Consider the following 22,331-nt stretch of genomic DNA (forward strand, 5'->3'; position numbering starts at 1 on the left):
AAGGTAATTCCAGCAGCCAGGGATATAACAAGCACATTAACACTGTTTCCAGAGACTACATTATCAAGAAGTTAAAGCCAGCTTGCATTCACACAAAAATGTTCCTGTTGCATGTAGCCAGATTTGCTTGTGCAAGTCCTCTTTTGGCAGACACAACTGATTAAAAGTGTACAGGAGCATGACTTGGTCAAATGGCCTCAGCTGTTTGCTTTTTTTCAGATCAGATATGCTTTGCCACTTGAGCAAACCCTCACGCACGCTTCACTGGCACTCTGACACAGGGCAAAACTTGAACTGCTTTTCAACCAGCATAAGCCACTAGCAGGCTTGGCATTAAAAAAAACACACAGGGTTGAGGAAAGAAAACATTGAAAAGGAGTACGTAATCTCCAGATCTTTCCTAGGTCTGATGTGGTTCAGTAGGTTATAAAAGTCCCTCCTGAATTCTCAGTACTCCGCCTAGCATGAACATCGTCTTCCCTCTAGGCTATGCACCAGGTTATGCTGAGCAATTGTCAACCAGCAAAATCCTCCTCTGTAGCTGGGTTATGGAATATAAAAGGATAGAGCAGAGGTAGAGGGAGGGAAGCAGTGGTTGCAAAAGGGTGCTTCATTTTTGTCACCAGCTGCAGCTTGCAGCCATACAGCCGGGCACTACTACCCAGGACTTAAAAAGTCCTCAAGCACTAGGAGTGATCAGGGTTTAGAGTACTGATAGGAAGGCTGGTAGTCAGTCATATTGTGAAATATGCTGCCTTTAAAAACTAAATTAACACCTTTTTATTTTCTTTCACAAAAAGACTGAGCCAACAGAGCTGTAAATAACCCCTCAAATCAAAACCAGCTCCCAAAGCTGTGCCTTTATCTCCCCATCCCTCCACAGAGCCACCAGTCAGGGTAGGGTAGCCCTGTGAGTGGTGAGTCTCCCTGGGCTTGGGCACCCAGGAATGGATGAAGGCAGAGGCATGGCTGAGCCCTCAGGCAAGGTAGTGCCCAGGAGCTGCTGAACTGACTGCACCAGAGGTGGGGGGAAGCAGTGTGGTGCATCGTGGGAGCCAGCTGCATCTTTGTTATCACTCATAGCAGAGCCAGGGCAACAGCCATTTACAGACCGGTGTTAAGGAAGTGAAAACCCAAATCCATATTTATCTCTCTTAGGCTGCTTGCCTGGCATCTGGCCATGGAAGATAAATTAAAGCTGAAGTCTCATGGTGCACTGTTTCTGAGGGAGATTTGTACAGGAATCTTGTTCTTTCCAAGGGTAAGGCTTTGCAGTAACTATTGATTTGTGTAGATGAGCCTTGTAAACTACACTGATGCAAGCAAGTAGAAAAACAACCAAGCAGGCAGAGAGAAGGCAAAAGATGATTCAAAGCTGACTGAGGTTAACAGATAAGCTGCCAGTGATTTCACAGGTCTCTGGATCAGGCCTCCAAGTGGACAAAAAACACACACTGCTAGTGTCTGAACAGCTAACACACTGCAAATGTGACATTCATCTTCCCAAGAACATGCCAGCCAGTCTCTGCCCTGGGCTATGTAGATGAGCAGGGGACTTGGCTGTGCAGAGCCTTCAGTTCGGGAACTTTTATGTACCCTAAAGTCTTCTTTCAGAAAGGAGGAAGTAAATGGATTAGTTTCTGAAACTTACCTTTTTGTGTTCAGTAATAGGGTATATACAGTGCTGCTGGAAAAGAGAGAAAGGTTCCCCAGAAATCTGTTCTGTTTCTTCAGCAGTGCGACATTCAGTACTTTTGAATGTCTCCCTTTCTGGAATACTGTTGCTTCAAACTCTTTTCAGTCTCTCAAACACTTCATTAGCACAGTTAAGCATTTAAACCTGCCTCTGCTGTGATGCTTTTCCCACTCACTAACCCTTTTCTTGTTCTTGCACTGCACACCTTTTCTGGCTCTTTCTACATGAGCAAGTCTAAACAGCTGCTTGAGAGCCTGTCCTTTCTGTTTCTGAGAAGCTGGGTGCCAGAACTACTCTGCAAGGCTGAAAGGGACATTATTGTTGCATTACACTTATCAAGCTCATACGCTGTACTTCCACTTTCATTTACAGCTTTGACCTGTTGTAGGAACATTCGTGACCCCTCACAGTAGGCCTCTGGCACAAGCAAACATCTCAGCAGCACCAAAGAGAAGGAACTGAGCTAAGGGAGGGCAGGAGTGGTGTCCTGCCCCAATCAACTTTAGCACTCAATGTTAAAGCCATTAGACCTTCCAAGAGCTAAACACCCACTGTTGTCCTGTTTTGCAGTCATTGCAGCTAATTCTTCACTCTTCCATTCTAGGATGCCTTTAGGGGCTTTCAGAAGCTACATCCTGTCTTTCTCCCTGAGGTATTTCTTTTTCCTACAGGGGTATCTTTCATTAATCTGTTTTCCCCCATTTTGCTCAGTATCCCATTGTTCTCTTCCCCACTCTCTGTGAATCACAAGATATAGTTGTGCTTACTTGTGTGAATCACAAACTAGTTGTGCTTACACCACCAACATTGGAATGTGTAGCTGCAGCAGCAAAGTTGTTTCTCACAAGACTCACACTCATTTATGTGCTGCAAGTATCTTGCCATAGGTTCACAGCACCTATTCCTGACCTCTTCATTATACGACTCCTGTTCCCAATGGTTTTGCAAGGCTTAAACCCTTTGGGCTGAGGTTTTCCTCAAGACTGGTCACAAGTGAACACACTTTATCTGTTTACGTAATGTGTCAGTCAAAACAAAATAGCCATTTCCAAAATCAAAGTCATGAAAATATGTTTTGGGATGTTTCTGCATCCATGTTAAGACAGTTTTTGTGCCTTTTCTCCTTCAGCAAGTGAGTGTAAACACATAAGGAATTTTTGGTGCAGGGGCTGAAGCTCATACCCTCCATGGCCAGATGAAAACCCTAGCAGCTTGGCTATAGAGTAATATCAATGCTTTCTTGCCTTCTGGCCTTATAAATCCTTGTCCATACGCTGATTTAGCTTCAGTGTGAAGTGGAGGGTCTCCCTTCCCTATCTCGCCAGTTCTTTATCAGTGAACTCCCCTGAGGGGTTAAAATGTGTGAACAAATTGCCGCAGACATGGGGAGAAGTCTCAAGTCCACCTTCAGTGGTCAGATTTGGGAACAGAAGTGGTAGCAGCCACAGAGTTCAAGAAGGAGGAAGGAGGTAGAGAAGTTAGAGAAGGGGGTTTATTGGGAGAAGGTTGAAGAGAAGCCAAGGAATGAATCATTTTGGCTCTTTTTGCTTAGGCGCAAGATAAACTAATCCTTTTAGTGTCTTTTAGGGTGCTTTGTGGCATAGCCAAAAGCAGAACTGTTGGGTGCCCAACAGCATGAGGGTCAGAAATGGAGACACATGTACACATAGAGCATTTCCAGCTCAAAACAGAAGCTGGGCAGGAATTCTCTGCAAAATAGTTTTCCATTTAGTCAACTAAGGCTTACCTAAGTCCTACTTAAGTACTTAATTCCCTTTTTGGGAACGGGCCCTATGCCAGGCGGCTGCTCTGGCTGCTGTGAGAGCTGCTTTCTCACAGCTCCCACCACCTTCCCCATCCCATGTGAGGAGAGGCTACCTTGCGGGAGCGCTGCTTCCAGGGAAGCACCAGCTGGGCAAAGGCACTCACAGAGGCTGCACTGCTCTTGTCTCTAATTTCAGGGCTGGGGCTCAAGCGGATTGAGTTGTTTGCCCAGGGGCATATTTTACCTCTCTTTATGCTTGTTTATATACTGCCTCATATAAATCACCTGGTTATAATCTGACCTCATGGGGTCATGTGCCAAGACAGTTTCATGTTTCTGTACACAACCAAGGGGTGGATGCATTTCCTTCTAGCATTTTAGTCAGATGGTGGCAGCTTTTATAACAATATAGAAAGTAATGATTCTGAACCCATCTTCTGCTCAGGTTAAGTCCAACAAAGTTCATAAGGAAGGGAGTCCCCTCCCAGGTCAGTGCAGAGCACAAACATACTATAGTGAGCTGCTGCCTACGTTTGCTGAGACTGTCATTGCCTGCTCACTACAGGTTGGCTGTATCCTTATTTTCCTTTCTTCCACAGCAGGTAAAGGACAGAACCTAGTTTTTAACCTCCCCAGTACTCACCTATCATTTCACAAGCACTTAGACACCTACTCTACCACTGAATAATAGCAATAATAAAAATAAGAATAAGAATAAAGCTAAACTCATTGCAACTGATTTGCTAATCTGCAATTCATTTGAAATTTGCTGCTTTTGTTTCAGACCTGAAGAAGGGTTAGTAGAACAAAAAGCTTGTCTGGATTCTTTTATTGTTTGTTTGCTTTTTGCTCATTTCTTGGTCTAATAAAAATCTGTTTTCATTTAAAAACAAACAAGCAAACAAAACCAGAAACAGACACTTCCTCTAGATTTTTAATTTGAATTGTCAGCAGGTGGCTGAAAATGAATAGTAGTGTGCCTAGTCAGGGTTATGCAAGAGGCAGGGAGAAAAGTTAGCACTTTGCTGATAGTTCACAAAAGCCAGCTAAAACATCTGCAGTCTGCCTTCCCCAGGGCCACTTCTTCTCATTGTTTCTCAGCAACCATGGCTGGTACATGAAAGATAGTTATCAGGCAGCAGTGTGATGTTTCAAACCATTTAGACTGGTTTGTGCCTCTCTTTTCTTTCTTAGACTACAGATACTCTGAGCCTCAAACCCAGCATTGGACACCAAGTCCCAACTCCAGCCTTGTCTCAATGACGAGCTGGGGCATCATCACCTACCTGTTTGTCAAGCGTACGGTATGAATACATCCAGTGGCTAGCAGCTGCCTTGTTAATCACCATTTGCAATGCCAATTCATCCCATGATGCATACACTGTAACCCAGTCAAGCTGGGTTTTGTTTTTTAATTAGTCATTGCACACTGGGGCTCTCACAGCACAGCGTAGGTGTGGCTGTGAGCTGAGGCTCCCTGCAGGGTGTCAGGCTTCTGCTGTGGCAGGCTTTTTAATGTGCTCTCTCCATATGAAAGCTGTGTTTCCTGTAAGTCACAGCACTCCTTCAGCCCATACCATAAGATACTATCCTGGTGGAGGAATCACAGTATCCCAGAAATATCCCACTGTATGTACACATTCCCAAACACTGCCAAAATAAGCATCTTTATAATCTTCCATCTCTATGCAGTCACTAAATCTCAAAACTGAAATACCTGTCTGTGAAAAGAGTTTTCCATTAAAATATAAAGTCTGCAGCTTTTAAATATGTAAAAGCCTCAACAGTATTGAAAATAATGGAAATGCTGCAAAAGGCGAGGAAACTGGCAAGGGAAAAAAGCATTTTATTTAAAGGCCTTTATATTGGTAACCTTTTCTACATTAAGCACCTTTAGTGCCTAATGTAGACAGAATCAAATCTAACTGGGGAAATACCGCACCTTAACCCAGCAGGAAGATGGACGCTGTTACAGTAGTAGCTCTTCTCTCTATGACAGTTTCTGGTTCTGTATTACCTATCTAGTGTAGCTGCTTAGTGTTGCTTCATTTATGCAGGGTAACAATAAATACAGAGTAATCTGCTAAATAAGCCAAATTTATGGCTTTTCTGCATGGCCAGGACATAGCAGTGAGCTTGGCTTTGTGATATTTGCAATTCTACAAAGCTCATTTCCAAGAAAGAAGGATAGGTTTGCCACGGTTTCATCTTAAAACTTGTTACAAGGTGATTTTCTCAGGAAGTTATTTGGTTATGAAGAATTACCCTACCTGTGTGAACAAGTTCATACTGTGCAAAATATTTTCAAAGAGGGAGTCTTCTTTCTTGCTGGCAAAATGCAGCCTGTGTCTTCTCTCCCCCCAGACCTAATGACTTCTAAATTTGATGTCTTTATCTCTTAGGCAAAACACAGAGGATGCTATTGGCACAGCAGAGATACATACAGATTTTTTACTTATTTTTCAATAATGAATTAATTTACTGTGAGTGACAGAGTGAGTATGGCCAGTATTCTCTTTAAGGGCAACAACAGCCCTTAAAATGCTCGTTCCTACTCCATTTTCTCTGCACTACAAAGATTTCAAATTGCACCAAGCACCTATTTCCCTTGATTGTCCAGGTCTGATAAACAGAGAGCAAGTTCTACTTGATATCAAGCAAACATTTTGTAGCTACTTGACAGAAACAAAATGTTTAAACTTTTAAATGCTGGAAAGAAAAATCAATAGTGACCAATAAAATCAGAACATGATATTTCACAGGCAAAAACCTATATATCATAGGTCCATTTTTACTATTAAAAATGTTACTTTATGGTATGTATATTTTCATAAATGATGTGTTGCCTATTCTGTAAAAGTCAAGCAGCTGCAAATATTAAGTATTGATGTGGGAAATTTTGGTGTATCTAGTCAGTTGTGAATGCATCTTCATTTACATATGTTTCCCTTTGTTCCATTATTACCCTTAAAAAAGGCTCTAGATCATGACACAAGACAATTTCCTCAAACAGCGAGTCTTGGACACATCCACAATGACCAGTAACCACCACCTGTGGCTATGGTCTCAGAGTAAAGTCCTTGCCCAGTCAAGTCTCCCCTTGAGCTTTCACAAAGCACTGCCAAAATGGTCACAATACAATCCCCAGGAAGCCGCTGGTGTTATCCTGGAGCTCACACCCCCTGTCGCTATCCTCATCTCCATCCTTGACCCCATTCCAGGCCCAGCTCTGCTGTGGACACTCATCAAACGCTGTCTTCTCACCAACCTTGCAGCAGGTGCCTACAGCTCCCAGGGGGGTAGAAATGGTCACAGAGGTGTTGTAAACCATGCAAATGCTGCACTGGTGTATAAACCAGGGCATTTCACCTGCCTTTCTTAAGCAGTCAGGGACAAATTAAAAACACCAGGGATGCTTTCATAGGTGTAGGTAGGGTTGCATTATTTTCAGTACTGCCCAACAGTTTTATTTCAGGGCAACTTTCTTTTTTTTTTTTTTTCTTGACCAGTCCATGGATGTGGTTAATTTAAGGTTTAAAAGGCTTTTTCTCACACGTACACACCCACCCATATATGTTTTCCACTGAAGTCTGTGCTTTTTCCTAGACCCACCCAAATTCCAGTACATAGCTCCCTTATGTGCCAAGCTTTCATACTCTCTGTGCAATGAATGGAAAAATGCCCTTTTTTCCACTTCTGCACATTTCTGGGGGGAGGAGAGGGAGAGTGTGTAGAGGAGAGGGAGGAAAGACATCCAGAGGAATTTAGTTATACCTGTTATTTCAGAGCAGAAATGGGAGAGTCTATGGGAACAGAGCTGTCTGTGGCAATACTCTGTTTCTGTCCATGGGTGGAGATACATGGGGTCCAAGCATCACTGCTTGCTTGGGACTCAGCTGTGTTTATGGACTGCGAAGGAGATTTAAAACTTAATAATTATAAACTAAAAGTAGCATAAGCTGCTGGCTGTTATGTGTTTCCATTCTGTCTATATGAAGTACTTTATAACCACTCTTGAATGCATTGATATTTTATGAGAGGGATAAAAAAAAAATAATCAAAGCTTAATGGTGAGAAACATTGGGGAGTTTTAAATGGAAATGATGGCTTTCAGCTGTGTCATTTTATGCTCCCTTTAATAAGTTATTTCAGGCTATAAGCATCTTGGTGAAAGGTGGTAGACTGAGAGCAAAGGGCTCCTTTCTTGCCACCCGCTTCAGCCTGGCAGAGGGAAGGCTGTAAGACCACCACATTTCCACCCCTTTTCACATCCTCCCTCCTACAAGGGCTGCCACTGTAGCTCATGGGGTGGCAGGAGCCCCCAGGCCATGGGGAAGAAAATAGTAAAGCCCTGTTCCCTCCTGCTATATCTCCAGGTTGAATCTCATTGCTGTAACAACATATAAGCTCTGTGAAAAGCCTTTTCCATTGCACTTGCCTCTATGGGGATTCTCTGATGCCCGGTTAAGGCTGGTCCCCCTTGATTTCCTCTTCTCAGTGAAGGCATTAATAAAGTCTTTCTGACTTACAGAGCCACCTGGTTTCGTGAGGCTTGTTGGAACGTAATTTCCGAAGCCTCTGTTCACCTGCCAAGTTAAGCTGAAATTAGCCCATGGATTTAAATGCGTGGGCTGTTTTGTATCCATTCTTTGTGAGGGGATGGAAATGAAAATACGCTAGGTTAATTATTTATCCTTTTCAACAGCAAAATATTGTTGTTGCACACAAAATTATACTGCAAAAATTGGAATAAAAAATACCTTTTTAAAGAAAAAGCTGTTTCCTGAGTTCTTGACTGGAAGGTTACATAGCCCAGAATTATATGTCTTCCAGATAAACTCCCAAGGAATCAGAGGGAAAAGAATATTTGTTTTCCTCATGGCTTTCCCAAATTACTCAATCCCTGCCAATTTCCATGACACAGACCCCTCAGTCTGCTGCAAAGACTGTGGCTTCTGAAAGGGAGGAAATAGCATGAATGTACTGGTGCACATCAATGTTTTTTGATTCTCTTGCCAAACCAAAAATATCAAAACAAACAAAAAAAAAAAGGAAAAAAAAAAGCTTCAAATTTTCTGGCGACATTAGGAAAAAGTAATCATTCTGGACTGACGATGTTGTTTGTTCAAACCAAAACTAAACCTTTCATTTTGCTTTGAGGTTTGCATAGACATGTGTGTGTGCGTCTAAGTTAAATCAAGCGAGGAACACAACAGTGCCTGCAGTGACAGATCACAGCATCATGCTTCCAGAAAGTCTAAATAATATCTTTTACTTTTCAAAATTGTTTTCAGACTTTTCAGTCAAAGCTGCTCTGTCTTGTTCATGTTAATAGATTTCATTTTCATCTGACCTAAACCTGCATGTTCAGCCCATAAGACTTTTGGCTGAAAAATCTCAGCCTTCTGTAACTGTAAAGACCACACAAGTTTCCTGGCTGGTTTGGTGACAAGTGAAGCTTGTGCAAAGAGCTACTGTTCCTCTAAGAGAATACACCAGAAGCAGTGCCTGTCCCCATTGGTGGACTCTGGGGACATAACTGTGTGATTTTCATCGCTAGTCATTTTTCTTTTTTGTCCTATAGTTTCTTGGGAACCTCCATAACAGCTTTGTGGTTTTATGCTGCAACAGGCTGTAAAAAAAGCAGTGAGAATGTGCCCAAACAAGAAAAAAAGCTCATGCTGTTTTTCAAAGTTACTACATTTCCTTATACTCAAAGGAGGTTATTTTGCTTGTTTATTTACACATCCCTTATCTTTATGACTGTTCCTTCATGATTCCATGTCATCTCAAAAGCTCCACAATCTTTTACAGTTGGGAACTTGGGAAGGTCTAGCTTTGATCACTGAAGGTAATTAGACTGAATAGAACATTGTTCATGTTCTGCTGAGAAGTTTCCAACTACGTTCAGAGTACCGCAAAATTATTTTTGATATTCTACAATATTCAGCAACTTCTACCTTGTTTTTTGTGAGTTTTACAGATGCTGTGAATTTCAGAAGTTGCTTTGATGTTTTCCAAGCAGCCTGATTTATGAGAACAAAAAAATACCACCATTCCCCAATTACTTTCTGTCGCCTTGTTCTAACGCTTGATACATCAATGGAAATATAGTCTGCCTGAGAAGTCCAGGCATAAAAAGTAACTGGGGTATGAAGAAATCAACTACATATCCCACAAAAGATCATTCTTCCAGTGGAAAAATCAACCTTTTTGATCTCTAACCCTCTGTACTTTTCCTGTAATATTTAATTTAATAAAGCCACCATTTTCATTGAAAAACACACATGATGGGAAACGTGAAACTAGACCTAGTGGATGCTTAAATGTTATTTTAGTGCTAGTTATATGCTATTTTAGTGCTATTGAACAGAATTCATATTTTGTAGACAACTGCTAAAAGAAGTGGTTGCAAAAAATAGTTAAGCAGTACTATGAATATATCAAATTGCTGCAGCAAATTTCAAATTGGGGTTAAGATAATGCCATTGCTGAAAGTCCCAGAGACTGTGACTCCACCAGTCAGCTGACAGTTTAATGGCAATGCAGAAAAAGTCTTCATTCACTGCTCTGGTGACATGCTGTCAAACCCTGTCTTTCCCAAAAAGAAATATCCTTTATGAAGGCATTTCCTCTGCTCCACTTGCTGTATGGTTCAGACTTCTTGTCTGCAGTCAGCTTGATCCCACAACATTGTCCAAAATTAATCTTTTCTTCAAGTCCAGAATTTCATTTTATTAATTGTTTCCCAATGTATCTTTTGTTCACAGTCTTCCTCTTACGTTCCATGGACAAATTACTCAAACTTCTAGGGTTAAAATCTTATTCCCTTTTTATTATTTTGACCAGTTTTCTTCTTCATTAATGCAAACACCTCTTTCATTACTTCATATCCACAAAGCTCAGAGCCTAACCTTTCCACAGCTACTGCCTAGCCTCCATAGCTCTTCTTTCTTTTGCTCTCTGTTCCATCTCATTCCTCTTTCTCATCAATGCTTATTCCTTCTGATTTTTTGCTTCCTTCATGTTTAAGACTTCTCTTATGCCATTCCAAAATAGCGTCCATTTGACATCATTTAATTCTCCCCTTCACAAGCTTCCAATCAAATACAGAAAATACACCCGTTTTGAGATACATTACAACTTCAACAGACATCTGCTCATTACTATGCTCACCTAGCAAGTTCCTCCTTTATGTTGCATCTTGCCTCACTTGCTGTTATATCTGAAATACTTTAAAGCAGATCTAAAATTTTCTTGTTTGTTCATCTGACTGCAAAGTACGTTGAGGACCTACAGCACGGTAAGGAATAATTTGTTCTGATTATAAGCTATGTTCAGCATCAGCTTTGGTAACAATTGATCTGTTTTCTTGGAAGCACTCCTTTCCCAGCATGGCTTTGCCTACTACACACCTTATATACCTTGAATGATGCTTCTTTATGTAACAGTGAGTTTTGTCTGAAAGAAATGTGGAGATATGCTTTTCTTAAAATTTGCATGGGAATGCCAGACATCTGGAAACCTCACTGTGAGATGGTAGTTCTGACTTGGCTGACAAGCATTTACCAAAGCTGGGCAATTTCTAAAGGTACATGCACTGCAAGGCCAATTAGATTCTTTAGGTTAAAATTCCTCTCTGTTCACATTAGTTCTCTAAAAGGTTTCCATGTAGACTGAGCTAGTCTTCTAAGGCACCAAAGTCAATGTAGAGAGCTAGACACCTCCACATAATAAGTCTGCCTCTTCTTCTAATGCCTCATGATGCCCATCTCCTTGCAGTGTCTGATGGACTGAGACCAGATCTTTAGCTTTCAGACAGCTGAGATTATCTTATCCTTGCACTTGCATAACAAGACCAGTTCTTCTGAGAGGTGCCATGTTTATTGCTTGCATGGTAATCAGCTGTTCCAGTGTATGTGATGAAGAGACCCCCACTCTTCCTGGGAACATGAGGCTTACACATGTAAATTATCTAGTACATGTATGTATTCTAAGTTGGAATACCTTAAATAAGTGTGTCAGTCTGACTTGTACTGATCAAGCCTTTCAGGTTAAATCCCATAGAAGATGCTGTGCAGTGTGGAGATTACACAACATGATGTACTCTTTCCATCGTAAGCATAATTGGTTACTGCAAAAAAATGTAAATTATGCACTGAAGCAGATAGGTTGTTATGAAAAAACAAGTTATATAGGAACCTAAAACAAGATACAAGTTATGTCTGCTGTTTCTCTGTTTTACATGTTCTTGGCTATGACATTACCTGCCACAGCTCAACTTGTTTGTGTGTGTCATCAACATATACACTGCCACCATGTCCCTTACCAAAGCATGGATGCATCATGCCTGTGCTATGAAAGGCTTCCTTATTTGTAATGTTTTTACCTATGCACATCCAAAAGAAGATTACATCTGTACCTGCTTGCAAACAACCTGCATCTTACATCTTTGTCACCACCACTTCTTTTGAAGGTTCCCCTTTTCACAGTACAGCTCAAATCTACCTCTGCTTTTCACCATGCCTAACCTGCCATTCAGTGAGATGGAGCTAATAATAAGACAGAAAAGAAAACTAAACCAAAGCTATTCAATGGCATGTGTTGTTTTAAGCTGAGCAAAGCTGAAGATCAAAAGTAGTTTCTATTAATAGCACCTGGGGTTTTAGAAACTCAACAAATTCTGAAACTTTGATCATTGTTTTCTCCTGAGGTCAGGGAATGAAGATCTGGTCCTTCTCCCAGCTTTTTTGCAGATTTCAGTGTTGATGTTTGAGCTCATATAGCATGTATTATTAGAAACGTGCTTAAATCAAAGTTTGTAGTGAGAACACAAAGGTCATTGATTTCTGTGACAGTCAGTCTTTATATGACAGCTTGGGTGGTTTCTTGAGATCATAAAAAACAGTCAGAAACAAAAGCTTTTCTTTGATTATGTAATCATTATTTTTAAGATCTAAAGAAGCAATGTATCGTTCAAAGGCATGGTGCCCCCCTCTTACATTTGAACTGCTTTTAAACCAGAAATATATCTGCAAAGGCAGAACTCCACACCAAAGTGGCAGTAGAAGATACATCACTGGGATTGCTTTACTGATATAATTGCTTGGATTTCTGTATATGAACACTAAGAACTGGTTTTAAAATAGGGTTTTTTGTTCCTTATCACCTGAGACCTTACAAAGGCAAGGGACATTTGCTAACAATAAATATTACACTAAATTTTAGTCATTTTTTTGTTCCAGACGTATATATTTAGGGTTCGCTACATATTTTAGGGGTTTGCTTTTGTTGGTTTGTTTTTTGGGGTTCTCGGGTTTTTTTAAACTGCAACAATAGAACAGAGTAAGAATGAACTTCCAGAACCAGAAAATCCTCAAGACCTGAGCTGAAGTACCAATAATGTTGTTATCTGTACTGAGGACAGGGAGTAAGGCTCATAGCCTTAAGTGTGTTGGCATAGTTAGCCCAGGCATAGCAGTTTACAAATCAAAATAACAAATATTTTTAAGATTTCTGGCAGTATAGGAGCCCTTTAGACAGCTGCAAAACTAACTGAGTTATGGCATAATTCTATGAATTTTGCTTGTTAAAATCTGTTCTCACAGATGAAACCAAATGGACTTCAACTTGGAGTTCCTGGTGTGATGCCACCAGCTGAAGAGCCCCTTCTGGCCTCTACATTTCCCATAGCAGTACAACAGTGGGAATATGAACCAGACCTGAAGCCTTTTGTTTGCCCATTATACATAGATAAAAATTGCACTGTTAGCTTTCCCACACCTGCCTGAATTGCATTCATTCACTTCTAGTCTTATGGAAGCATTTTACACTGAAGGCCACCTCAGTCTTTGACTTTTTTTTGTGCCTTGACAAGGGCTTTCAGCACCTTTTACGTAGCACATTTCACAACAGGTAATGGACATATTGAAGGCCAGCACACGTGAGCTGATGTTCACTGTGTTAATTCATAACTCATAAATGGAATCCCTTGTAACAACTCACTTTCTGCCTAATCTTAGGGAACGAGGAGTTGTGATCTAAAACCCTTAATGTGCGAACAGAGAGGAGACCAACCAGCATGGACCATATAGGCCATCTGGTGCACCAATTAATGAAACTCAATGTGGAAAATAAAATAAAGTGTTGCCTTAAAAGTTTCTTTTCCTCTTCCTAAGCCTTTGCATTGTTGTGAGAATGTTTTGTCATTTGCTTAAGAAAAAGAATCAGAATTTCAAGTGCTCTGTATCACTCTGAACACCTCCTCCCATATGCTGATGTACATTTGGTGTGTGAATGAATCCCAACCTTTCTTAAATGCTGTGAAAGTCACAGAAAGCACATCTTTATTTCTGTTCCCTCAGTCCTTTTACTCATTGCTGTAGTGCAGAGAGTTGTGGTTTGGCTGTTTATTGCAGAGAGAGGCCTGTTGATAGGTTTGGTGTTGAAGTGTTTGAGGAAGGAAACTTTCAGGAAACATAATTTCAGGATAAGGCAGCAGGAAACTGAAGCCTGTTTGCTTCGGTGAGAGGATGGAGGGGGTTCAGAAGAGGACAGCTAGCATGGAAGTTTCCAGGGGTAAGGGTAGGCAGCTTTGAGTGGGATCACTGCTGAGCAGAAACCAAGGGGGCACTTAAGGGGGTCTTTACAGATAAGGTCAGAAAAATTCAGAAACACTTTTCTGGTTGACGTTTTCCTTGGAAAATGTTGACCGAAATAATAATTTAAGCAGGAGGAATTTATTAATTGGTTAAAGTGTTGTGAACATCTATTTTATTATATGTTTTTGTCAGGCTTTGTAGTTCTAGTGAGGAAAAGGAGACATTTTGATCATAATATATTTTTCCTTTTTTTCCTGATCAGTTCATGCTAAGAATAAACCTTTGAAGTCATCTAAGTAGGTGTACTGTTATATACATTTCCTCACCACAGATTACAGTAATTTATTAAACATGTTAATATTTTTATCATATAGCCTCAATGCAAGAATGCTAACTGTAGATAAGAAAACATTCATAATGTAAAACCAGATAGGTATCCTGCAAGCTATGATCTAACCAAAAGTGAATCACCTTAGTTAAAGCAATAGAGATTAAATTAATCTAATCAGGCCATACTACTGTTCCAGTCAAAACTTTATCACTTTTGATTTACAAAGAGAAGGTGGCTTAGGCTGTCTAAGCATGGACAAACGTAGCTGACAATCTCCATGAGAAAAACAAACCAGAAAGAAGTCAAGTGTGGCTCTAAAAGTACCAAGCTGCAGTTCCCAAGCCTTAGACCTTCCCTCCACCTTTAAAGCTAGCTAAAATGCAGCATGCCCTGAAGGTCAAATTGCAGGGACTAGTTTGAACCAAGTGAAAGAAAGACATTACTTAATCAAGTCCCCTCCTGGGAGGCAACAGAAAGGCAGCTGGCCCTCATACCTCGGCAGGCAAAGTGCAGGGAGGGAAATGACTTTGCAAGTAACGAAATGCCTAGATCAAAATTATCAAATGCTCACCACCAGCGCCTGCAAAGTGAGCCATATCTCCTCAGCAGGGAGGCCAAGGAGATTCTCAAGCATTGGTGACCAAAAGCTTGCAATGCTTCCCATTATCCCCAAGGGTGCCCTACAAACACAGGGAATCTGAACAGTCCATGGAACTTCCCTGAGATACATTCTGGGTCCCAGCAGTTCAGTTTCAGTCTTTAACCAAAGGCAGGCCAGGGTTCACAAAGGGTTCTGCTGGATGATGAAATTTGCCACCTTTCTCCCCAGCAGGTAAAAATGACTGCAGATGCGTTAACCCAAAAATATGCCTACCCTCTTTATGTCCAGGCATTTATTTTGTCCAGTAAAGGATAATAATACTTAGAGCATTCATGTCATTGCTTGCTCCTTTTCCCCCTGACCGTGACCTCTAACTTGCTGTGAACTTCAGAGTGTGTTAGCAATGCAAAGAGAATTTCATATGCTTAGGAAGAGGGAAAGATGCTATGGTTCTTATTTGCCATTATTCTTCTTCCTTCATCCCAATTAGTAACGTATCCATTGGTTTTGGCTGCTTTCAATGTGTATTTCCCACCATTCAGGCTAGCTAAGTTATAGAATGAGCAGGCATTTCAATTTATGCTAAACCAGTACAAGCAAGTTATTTTTTTAGCTGTACCATTTACTTCAAGAGCATGCACATGCTTAACACCAAGCTATTTACCATATTAATGGCACAAACACACTGAGTGCTAAAATATCCTCAAGGCTTTAGTAACCCATTCAAGTAAGTCCTGAATGTTCTCCCATAGGAAGGGGTTACCAACAGCTCAGCAGGATGGCAGCTTTCAGATATTTAACATTTAGTGAATTCATTTGGACTGAAAAGGTTGACTTTAACTGTTTGATACTCCAACCAATATTTTTTTCCTGATTTTCACAATGCAGCCAATAAGGCAATGACTTTTCCCTCCATCAGAAAGGGGAAAAAACCCAAGGAAAAACACCCATCCCATAATCTGCTTTGTTTTTCCTGGAAGAAAAGTGAATCAAAATTTATTTTAAAATGTCCTGGGGTTCTGCATGCAAAACAGTTAAGTTTCTGTTTTTCTTGGCCACTCAAAAGAGTACTGCACGGTACTTCACAGCTTTGGTCTCTACCTGTTCCCAAAGAATGTAGCCTGTCCATGTGAACTGTGTGTCTTAGGAGAGAGAAACAGCAGAAGAAGAGGGAACGATATTCCAAAGTGCTTGAATGAAATCTGGACAAACAAAAATTTCAGCTCTAATCAGGGCTGCGGGTTGATGGCTTGTTTTTTTCATTGCATGAGGAGCCAGGATAAGAAAGAATTATTTGTTTTCATTTGAAATTCTATAAAAAGTAACAGGACTGAAGCATTGTGTGTATGTTGGAAGACTGAAGCCCATGTCATCTGCTGCTGTTTTTGTCTCTAGGCCATGCCTCATTTACTGGTTGAAATTCTTGGGGAAGCTTTTGGTCTCGTCTACACTCTGCTTTACAAAAGCAATGCCAGTCTGTACTGTACAACCAGCACTATGTTACATTCCAGGCTTGTTTCCCCCCTCCTATAAGCTGATTGTTAGAGAATGCAGAGAGCATGGTGACATTTTATAACCAAGAAAATAAACAAGACATATCTGTAATAGCAAATTGCCCCCTTTCCTCCCTAATTAAAAAAAAAAAAAAGCAAAAAAGGAATCACAGGTAATAATATACAGGAGAACACAGATAGTAAGCTTGGCAAATAGGCGCTGATCATAGGCACTGTGATCAGAAAGACCCTAGAAATGTCTCTAAATACAATATAGCCAAAGGCAAGTGAGGAAACAAGGTTAGTTAAAAAGTAATGTGGATACTCCTGGTTCACAAAGTCAAGCCAGCTTTGTTCCTTTTTTATGATCAGCACGTCATGGAATAAAAAGGAACTTATCTGTAAATCTCCTTACAGCATGATTCCTATGTGAAAATAAAAAAGGAAGGCAAAAATGAGCTACACTGAAGTAGAGGGAAATTTACACCACAAGCCCAGACTGATTACTGAGGATAAGCCAAACCTGTTGTAAACAAGTAATATGAAGACACATGCAAAAGTTGGAAGAAAATGCATAATGTTCTCCAACTCAGACATGTTTACATTCTTTACACCTACCACAGAAAACTTACATAGTATTGTTTTATACAGATAGGTAACAGGGACTGGATTAAGTTTAAGGCAAGTTTTCCCACTATGGCAATGAAAACTGATTTCTGTATTGAAAAAAAGAACACGAGCTGACTGAAAGAGACACTTTCTGGAAGAAATAGTTTCTGTCTGGCAGGCATTTACAAAGACAGGTTCAGTATCTGTCCCTTTTCCCAACTTAGAAAAATATCAGCCACATACATTATAAACCTCACATTTAGTAGCTTGCATCAGTGGAAAGACCAAACCATGACAGCTTTTTCTTTATCACCACTAAACTGCCTGTATCTTAAGGTTCACAAGAAGGCATAAACACCATTCTTTTACAGACAATTTCTAAATCCTTTAACTACTAAAATAAGAGAAAAATAGGAAAAAAACCCAACTCATTAGCTATCAGTTCCGCACAGTTTCCAAAGCACTGATAAGCATGTATGCATTTTTGACAAATACTTCTTACCTGTAAAAGAGCAATGTTCAGATTCCTTACTAGATGTTATCGTCATGACAAGTCAAACAATCTTTTTCATAAAAGGTCGAATGTCTTTTCAATAAGGCATGTGTGCATGGTTTAAGAAAAAAAAAGCAACAAACCAAAACACAACAAAACACAACCCTCAGAGAGTCTCCCTTCCGTCACTGTCAGTAAAAAACAAGTTGGAATAAGTCTGAGTTGGAATTACCTGAATAAAGAAACTGGAGGAAGGGAGGGAGGGAGGAGAAGGAGGGAGGGGGAAAGAGAGAGAGTAAAAAAAATAGTCTGAGAGGAGACTCAGTGATGTCAGCAGTATGTGTTAAGGAAATCTACAGCTGAGCCCAGCAAACTTTATAGCTACATAGCACTCGACACCCAGTTATGTGGTAAGCAAATACCTGCTTAAGAGGAAACTGATGTACTTTTAAAGAATGTCAGTTAATCTTTGAAAAACTTTAGCCAGGCTGATCAAAGTCCTTAAAGGCCTTATTGCCTGAATAAATAAGGTTACATGTGGTTGTATAATGTCAAGAAAAAAAGAAGAATAAAAAGTCAACACTATAGATTACCCCTTTCCTGTTGGCAAAGGAAGGCTGAAATTCATATGAAACAAGTTCTTGTGATGGTTGTAACACACTGAACTGTAGCAGCCACGAACACAACTGAAATCCCTGACCACCAAAGCTTCCAATCTGTTTAGCCACAAAACTCTTTTCCTTTGATGACTTATTCTGGGTTTGATTCAGTGCCTTTCTGCTCTGCAGAAATCACAGATAGTGCTGATGTGAACTAGGAGAAGTCTGGTACATTGAGCAAAGCGAGGAAGAGGTATGGATATTTGTTATCTGGAAAGCCTGTACACTGCCATTGGTACCACTCTGGTATTTTATGGGATTCCCAGAACTGAATGCAAACAGCAGCAGTGAAAAGGAAGTCACTGCGACATTAGAAAGGCTAAGGTAATAGCCTTTGGATATCATTATTCTGCATCCACATACCCAAGGATACTGCTTCCAGGAATTACATATCTCAGCAAGCTAGTCCAGTACACTTGTAGTTCAGCATCACCTGCAGGGCCATGCCATGGTCTAACTGATGTCAGGTGAGCTTCATTCTCTTTTACTTGGGAGAAAGAGGAGATCAACACATGGGGAGTGGTTTACTAACAGAATTCTGCCCAGCTCACATTCATGGAGAGCACACTAGCAAAAGCAAAATCTCTCCTTAGCAGCACTGGTAAACAGATGTTTAAATGCCATTAACAAGCATTAATAATGTTGTGATATGTGACCATAAGAAACTAGAGGCTGGAATTCTGCCGTCGAGTGGTCAAGTATGCAGGCATTCAAGCAGAGCCAGTAGGTAGCAGCTGTTTTACATTTAAAAGGACAACAGTTAGATGAGATTTTTTTCTATTTGTCAGAGACTAAAGAATTTCACACTGCTTGGATTGTTCACCAAATCCATGAACCTGTTGCACTGGTATCTCTTTCTCTATATTTACAATGAAGGAGGTGACAACAGCTCCTATCAGTTTTCATTATATATATATATATATTACATATATATATGTAATTGTGAATGTCTTTTTCTGCTTTCAGATAAGCTCTTTGTTTGCAGAACCTTCTGCCAGGTCAGGGGATGAAGCCACCCATATTAAATTTATCACTATCCAGTTCAATTATGTTTCCCTGTAACTGAAATACACATTATTAAAAATCTTCAAATACACCTTTCTTCTTTCTTTTGTCAAAGTTTGGGAAATATTCATAACTGAATATGAATATTCTAATGTACTAGTCCCACACATCCCCTAAATCATCACCTGTGGCAAATTGGTGTCCTTAAACTCAGCTATAGTGTAAGGGGCTGTTGGGAGAGTGTAATACAAGGATATGCTCTGAATAATGCGTTTCACACTTTGTGTAAACACACTGCAGTTCAGTTTTTAATTCTTGTGCTGATTTGCTCATACTCTGTGGACCCCTATCCCATTCCAGAAGACAGACTGTCATAGCTGAGGGTGGAATTTAAGTTGTATAGGCATTTCCCAGCTTTGCACACTTCACTTGAAGACTTAAATACCTTTCTTTGACTGCAGTTTTCTATTCATCCATTTAGCAGAGAGCCCATAGGTAATCAGAGCATATAGCAGGAGCCTCTATGCTCAGCTCTTACTTCTTCTCTACTCAAGTAAAGTATTTAAACGCCATTTTCTGGTGGGTGCCCACATGCTCCCAGACTGTTCCCACACTGCTGCTGAGGCAGGCTAAAAGGAGAAACTAATTTATTAGTTTATGCCCTCCAAAAAAGCATAAGCTCAAATGTTTCTTCAGCTTCATCTTAGTACTGAAGCTCATAAACCTGTGTCCTTACAGCGACAACAGGTAAAAGATCAAAAGTTTGGGCTAGATGAGTTGAAATACTTACCCAAAGTTCTTCAAATCAACAAAGCTGAGCAGGGAATCGCATGATGATAAGAGGCTTGCTCAGGGTATTTTCAGTTCTTATGTTGGTTCTGGATAGAGCTGATAGGAGAAGAGACAATAAAATAAGAATCCCTGGCAGAAAAGCTAGTCAGATCTGTACTTCCAGCTTATCCTAGATCCAAAACTCAATTCTTTTACTGTAAAAGTGCTTTGGGTTTCTCATGTGCAATGTGACCCTCAGCTCATTAGGATGTGTGCAGTGGGAATGAGGAAAGCCACAGAGGCACTTCAAGCCTTACTTCTTTTTCTCTGTTCCTGTGAACCCCAAATAGATGAACTAAAAATCAGAAAGAGGATATAAAGAAATTGGGATTGTTGTATAAAACCAGACACAAGACTAGAAATGGACCTTGCACAAAATATGTTCAAGATGTTCTCAACAGAGGTGTCTCCTGTGAACTGCTATTTTATGCACTAAACACCTATTTTATGCACCTAAATATCTGTGTAAAGGTGAACCTTATCTACTCATGCCCAGATCCTTGGATGTAGTGAGGAGCACAGCTCCCAGAGAAATCACACTGGTGCCTAAACACTTTTGCATACATGTCTCTCAGGACACAGGCTCACTCTGTAACACTGGGATATTAGTACAGCCAAACCTCAGAAGCATTTCACGACAAATACAATAAAGATGGGAAGGAAAAGCACAGAAATGTATCTCTTGTAATAGCTCATGTATTTTTAGTGCACCATCCAAGTCAAAACAATTTGGTAAAGCGTTCAGTTCTGCTGGCTGGAGGCCAGAACTATTTTGCCATGATTCATGGTGCTCTGCATTCTGCAACCATTTCAGTCCTGCAGCACAAACACTTCTTTTACATTTCAGTAGTAAACTGTTAGAACATAATGTTTTCTGCGTGTACCATCTGGCTTTCCATCTTAATATACACAATCTATTTTTTCTGGTCTTATTGTAGGCTTTAGAAAAATTGCATCAATAATAATAAGGCCTTCAGTTAGTAGAAGTGTTAGTGAAAAGCTAGTAAGAATGTTGCCTATGTTGCCCATGGACTCATTACTTCAAAAGGTGTCTTGATTTGAAAGCAAGTACTATAAAACCAATGCAACAGAAGTATCCACTTTGTATTAACAGTAACAAAATATTACAACCAGCGCCGAACTAAGCTCAAATGCCTTTTTGTCGAGAATTATTTGAATTATACCTAGTCATTCAGAATGAGGCACTTCCAGGATTAAAAGTACATTCATTAAAAATGGTAAAACCCCCACATTGCTGTGCACATAAAATAAATTTATTTCAAAAGTAAGAAACTAACTAAGAATTATTTTCCTGTTCATGAGATTACGAGAAGATTTCTGCAGGTGAAAGTTCACTGACTTTCTTACGTGCAAGTAGAAATACATACTTTCCAAACCTTAAATAAGAGACATTATACTTTGCACTTTCTTTATTGTATGTTTTATTTGTCTTAATATATATATATATATTTTTTTTTTTTTATTTTCTCCTGTGCATTGCAATATTCATCTAAACTGGAAATCAAACAGTTCATCTGCTTCTTATTGATGAAGTTCTTGGTTGAAAAAAAGAATTGAAGGGCTAAAATTTGTTACACACATTCTCGTGAGATCAGGAAAAACATTGGACCTGAAGGTGTCGTAGGAAATGCCATTCTCCAATCAGGTGAGTGCTAATGGACACATGAACCTTCTCACTCCAAAGAAATCAGAAACCATACTCTCACTGCATATGCTCTTAAGGCAGTTGATGAACATTTTTCCATCTTCTTTCATTTTCACCTTTTAGTTGACACTGCAACAGTGGTGGCACCGAGGAATTCACAGCACACTACCTACCCGGCTGTGGTTTAAAGAGGTGGTTTGCATACAAGGTGTCCACCATATGTTCTTTGCATTATGAGAGGTTGTGGCTGACACTGTCATTCCTAAGGGAGATTTGTGCACATGAAAAGCGTATAATTGGTACATGATTTTATTCTACTTGACGAGCCTCACACAGAAGAATCTGGCTGAGGAGGGGCCAGCTCTGTTCTCAGTGAAGCAAGCAGTGACCTTTGTGGAAACCCTGTTACCACAGCAGTTAGTGCTTTCAAAAGCTTCAACTTCATCCCAAGTAATTTGTATTCGAGAAGACTGCAGTTGCTGAGATGTGTCTTATCTGTTCACATTAGGGAAGGTGGTTGTACTTCATCCGAATGGCTCAAGGTTTCAGAGCCTCAGCTAGGCTGCTGTCCTACTAGGGAT

The 22,331-nt window shown here is 40.2% G+C and overlaps 1 protein-coding gene across 6 annotated transcripts in view; it reads right to left on the reverse strand.

Annotated features, from left to right (window-relative positions):
- KCNJ15 (potassium inwardly rectifying channel subfamily J member 15) overlaps positions 1-17,993 on the reverse strand; it is a 274,328-nt gene extending 256,335 nt beyond the window's left edge. For 4 of the 6 annotated variants that reach the window (XR_008974820.1, XM_057428708.1, XM_057428707.1 and 1 more), the window contains exon 1: positions 17,599-17,993. The gene's annotated coding sequence lies outside the window, so the exon portion shown is untranslated. Of the gene's footprint in view, positions 1-1,651; positions 1,825-17,598 lie in introns of those variants that run through there. The other 2 variants (XM_057428710.1, XM_057428709.1) reach the window with 2 other exon arrangements.
- Between the last annotated feature and the right edge of the window lie 4,338 nt (positions 17,994-22,331).

Source organism: Pezoporus wallicus, unplaced genomic scaffold, assembly GCF_028554395.1.
Source record: "Pezoporus wallicus isolate ANWC-B61680 ecotype Strahan unplaced genomic scaffold, APGP_CSIRO_Pwel_v1 contig_8746, whole genome shotgun sequence".
Taxonomy (NCBI): Eukaryota; Metazoa; Chordata; class Aves; order Psittaciformes; family Psittacidae; genus Pezoporus; species Pezoporus wallicus.